The sequence below is a fragment of the Sander lucioperca genome, chromosome 12, assembly GCF_008315115.2.
Source record: "Sander lucioperca isolate FBNREF2018 chromosome 12, SLUC_FBN_1.2, whole genome shotgun sequence".
Classification (NCBI taxonomy): domain Eukaryota; kingdom Metazoa; phylum Chordata; class Actinopteri; order Perciformes; family Percidae; genus Sander; species Sander lucioperca.
In genome coordinates this window covers 22867412-22872367 of record NC_050184.1, presented here as the reverse complement: position 1 = coordinate 22872367, position 4956 = coordinate 22867412, and positions in this window count along the sequence as shown.

Below are 4956 nucleotides of genomic sequence, written 5' to 3'. Positions count from 1 at the left end.
ATGCATCACATACTAATACATATATACACACATAATAAAGAGTACTACATATACAGTGCTAAGCATAAGTGAATATACCCATGCTAAAGTTGACTAAAAAGATGAATAAAAAAATCATTTTTTGGAAATTGAGCTTAATGCCTTAATTAAACAAATGAGGAAAAATCCAACCTTTAAGGACATGAATAATGTATCGTACATAAATAAATGTTCTTCCTTAAAATAGCCCCCCCCACATCATCACATAGGGGGCATAAGTCAGTACACCCCTATGTTAAATTCCCATAGAGACAGGCAGACTTTTATTTTGAGAGGCCAGTTATTTCATGGATCCAGGATACTATGCATCCTGATAAAGTTCCCTTGGCCCCCACATCATCACATACCCTTCACCATACCCCACATCATCACATACCCTTCACCATACCCCCACATCATCACATACCCTTCACCATACCCCACATCATCACATACCCTTCAACATACCCCACATCATCACATACCCTTCACCATACCTAGGGTGAAGGGTATGTGATGATGTGGGGGTACGGTGAAGGGTATGTGATGATGTGGGGGTACGGTGAAGGGTATGTGACGATGTGGGGGTATGGTGAAGGGTATGAGATGATGTGGGGGTATGGTGAAGGGTATGTGATGATGTGGGGTATGGTGAAGGGTATGTGATGATGTGGGAGTACGGTGAAGGGTATGTGATGATGTGAAGGGAACTTTATCAGGATGCATAGTATCCTGGATCCATGAAATAACTGGCCTCTCAAAAGAAAAGTCTGCCTGCCTCTATGGGAATTTAACATAGGGGTGCACTGACTTATGCCCCCTGTATTTTAAGGAAGAACATTTATTTATTTATGATACATTATTCATTCACAAATAAAATTGGTGTCCTTAAAGGTTGGATTTTTACTCTTTTTTTTTAATTAAGGCATTAAGATCAATTTCCAAAAGATGATGTTTTTATTCCTCTTTAGCATGGGTGTATTCACGTATGCTGAGCACTGTATATACACATACTACATATATACACAGACTATCTGATGCATTACATACTACTCTGTATATATACACACATACAGAGTACTACATATATGTACACACACAGAGTATCTGATGTATCACATAATGTGTATAGATATGTGCAGTTGATCCAGGAGTCAGTGTGAAGTACTCAGACTGCAGGTGAACAGGTAAAATATCTTTATTAACAGATCAAACTTCTCCAGTTCATTACTGACTTTATGGGCGTTTTCACACATACCTCATTTGGTCCGGACTTTCGGACTTTTTAGTTTGATCCGAACCAAAATTAGAGGTGTGAAACCTCCCCCGGACCACGGTCCGGATCAAAAGACCAAATTTTGATAAAAAGAGGTGGTCTCGGTCCGGACCAAACTAAACCATGATCCGGTTCGTTAATAGTGTGAAAGCATTTTTTGGATGGTTCGGACTTTCGGACCAAATACAATAAGCTCTGGCAGGCTCTCCTTGTGTTACAAGACCGGGGAAGCTCCTTTAAGGAATAGCTCGGTGTTTAGTGTGTAGGCTACATGAGAGAGTGACGGTGAATGAACAGACAGCTGTCAGCTATCAGAGCTGAGAATACATCAGCAGTTTATTTGTTAAGTGGTGGTAAATATACAGTGTAGGTTTCCGTTTGTCTCTGAATAAATTCTCCAGAAAGTTCCCGTGTCTTTGGTTCTCAACATCACAACAAAACCAAAAGAGCCGCAGTCAGTAGGAGAGAGCAGCAGTCAGTAGGAGAGAGCAGCAGTCAGTAGGAGAGAGCAGCAGTCAGTAGAGAAGAGCAGCAGTCAGTAGGAGAGAGCAGCAGTCAGTAGGAGAGAGCAGCAGTCAGTAGAGGAGAGCAGCAGTCAGTAGGAGAGAGCAGCAGTCAGTAGAGGAGAGCAGCAGTCAGTAGAGGAGAGCAGCAGTCAGTAGGAGAGAGCAGCAGTCAGTAGAGAAGAGCAGCAGTCAGTAGGAGAGAGCAGCAGTCAGTAGGAGAGAGCAGCAGTCAGTAGAGGAGAGCAGCAGTCAGTAGGAGAGAGCAGCAGTCAGTAGAGGAGAGCAGCAGTCAGTAGGGGAGAGCAGCAGTCAGTAGAGGAGAGCAGCAGTCAGTAGGAGAGAGCAGCAGTCAGTAGGCGAGAGCAGCAGTCAGTAGGGGAGAGCAGCAGTCAGTAGGAGAGAGCAGCAGTCAGTAGAGGAGAGCAGCAGTCAGTAGGAGAGAGCAGCAGTCAGTAGAGGAGAGCAGCAGTCAGTAGGAGGGAACAGCAGGCAGTAGAGGAGAGTAGCAGTCAGTAGTGGAGAGCAGCAGTCAGTAGGAGGGAACAGCAGGCAGTAGAGGAGAGCAGCAGTCAGTAGGGGAGAGCAGCAGTCAGTAGGAGAGAGCAGCAGTCACTAGGAGAGAGCAGCAGTCACTAGGAGAGAGCAGCAGTCAGTAGAGGAGAGCAGCAGTCAGTAGGAGAGAGCAACAGTCAGCAGGAGAGAGCAGCAGTCAGTAGGGGAGAGCAGCAATCAGTAGGAGAGAGCAGCAGTCAGTAGGAGAGAGCAGCAGTCAGTAGGAGAGAGCAGCAGTCAGTAGGGGAGAGCAGCAGTCAGTAGAGGAGAGCAGCAGTCAGTAGGAGAGAGCAGCAGTCAGTAGGAGAGAGCAGCAATCAGTAGGGGAGAGCAGCAATCAGTAGGAGAGAGCAGCAGTCAGTAGGAGAGAGCAGCAGTCAGTAGGAGAGAGCAGCAGTCAGTAGGAGAGAGCAGCAGTCAGTAGAGGAGAGCAGCAGTCAGTAGGAGAGAGCAGCAGTCAGTAGGAGAGAGCAGCAGTCAGTAGGAGAGAGCAGCAGTCAGTAGAGGAGAGAGCAGCAGTCAGTAGAGGACAGCAGCAGTCAGTAGGAGAGAGCAGCAGTCAGTAGGAGAGAGCAGCAGTCAGTAGGGGAGAGCAGCAGTCAGTAGAGGAGAGCAGCAGTCAGTAGGAGAGAGCAGCAGTCAGTAGAGGAGAGCAGCAGTCAGTAGGAGAGAGCAGCAGTCAGTAGGAGAGAGCAGCAGTCAGTAGGAGAGAGCAGCAGGCAGTAGAGGAGAGCAGCAATCAGTAGAGGAGAGCAGCAGTCAGTAGAGGAGAGCAGCAGTCAGTAGGAGAGAGCAGCAGGCAGTAGGAGAGAACAGCAGACAGTAGGAGAGAGCAGCAGACAGTAGGAGAGAGCAGCAGTCAGTAGGGGAGAGCAGCAGTGAGTAGGAGAGAGCAGCAGTCAGTAGGAGAGAGCAGCAGTCAGTAGGAGAGAGCAGCAGTCAGTAGAGAAGAGCAGCAGTCAGTAGGAGAGAGCAGCAGTCAGTAGGAGAGAGCAGCAGTCAGTAGAGGAGAGCAGCAGTCAGTAGGAGAGAGCAGCAGTCAGTAGAGGAGAGCAGCAGTCAGTAGGAGAGAGCAGCAGTCAGTAGGAGAGAGCAGCAGTCAGTAGGGGAGAGCAGCAGTCAGTAGGAGAGAGCAGCAGTCAGTAGAGGAGAGCAGCAGTCAGTAGGAGAGAGCAGCAGTCAGTAGAGGAGAGCAGCAGTCAGTATGAGGGAACAGCAGTCAGTAGTGGAGAGCAGCAGTCAGTAGGGGAGAGCAGCAGTCAGCAGGAGAGAGCAGCAGTCAGTAGGGGAGAGCAGCAATCAGTAGGAGAGAGCAGCAATCAGTAGGAGAGAGCAGCAGTCAGTAGGAGAGAGCAGCAGTCAGTAGAGGAGAGAGCAGCAGTCACTAGGAGAGAGCAGCAGTCAGTAGAGGACAGCAGCAGTCAGTAGGAGAGAGCAGCAGTCAGTAGGAGAGAGCAGCAGTCAGTAGGGGAGAGCAGCAGTCAGTAGAGGAGAGCAGCAGTCAGTAGGAGAGAGCAGCAGTCAGTAGGGGAGAGCAGCAATCAGTAGGGGAGAGCAGCAATCAGTAGGAGAGAGCAGCAGTCAGTAGGAGAGAGCAGCAGTCAGTAGGAGAGAGCAGCAGTCAGTAGAGGAGAGCAGCAGTCAGTAGGAGAGAGCAGCAGTCAGTAGGAGAGAGCAGCAGTCAGTAGGAGAGAGCAGCAGGCAGTAGAGGAGAGCAGCAATCAGTAGAGGAGAGCAGCAGGCAGTAGAGGAGAGCAGCAGTCAGTAGGAGAGAGCAGCAGGCAGTAGGAGAGAACAGCAGACAGTAGGAGAGAGCAGCAGACAGTAGGAGAGAGCAGCAGTCAGTAGGGGAGAGCAGCAGTGAGTAGGAGAGAGCAGCAGTCAGTAGGAGAGAGCAGCAGTCAGTAGGAGAGAGCAGCAGTCAGTAGAGAAGAGCAGCAGTCAGTAGGAGAGAGCAGCAGTCAGTAGGAGAGAGCAGCAGTCAGTAGAGGAGAGCAGCAGTCAGTAGGGGAGAGCAGCAGTCAGTAGAGGAGAGCAGCAGTCAGTAGGAGAGAGCAGCAGTCAGTAGGAGAGAGCAGCAGTCAGTAGGGGAGAGCAGCAGTCAGTAGGAGAGAGCAGCAGTCAGTAGAGGAGAGCAGCAGTCAGTAGGAGAGAGCAGCAGTCAGTAGAGGAGAGCAGCAGTCAGTATGAGGGAACAGCAGTCAGTAGTGGAGAGCAGCAGTCAGTAGGGGAGAGCAGCAGTCAGCAGGAGAGAGCAGCAGTCAGTAGGGGAGAGCAGCAATCAGTAGGAGAGAGCAGCAGTCAGTAGGAGAGAGCAGCAGTCAGTAGGAGAGAGCAGCAGTCAGTAGGGGAGAGCAGCAGTCAGTAGAGGAGAGCAGCAGTCAGTAGGAGAGAGCAGCAGTCAGTAGGAGAGAGCAGCAGTCAGTAGGAGAGAGCAGCAGTCAGTAGGGGAGAGCAGCAGTCAGTAGAGGAGAGCAGCAGTCAGTAGGAGAGAGCAGCAGTCAGTAGGAGAGAGCAGCAATCAGTAGGGGAGAGCAGCAATCAGTAGGAGAGAGCAGCAGTCAGTAGGAGAGAGCAGCAGTCAGTAGGAGAGAGCAGCAGTCA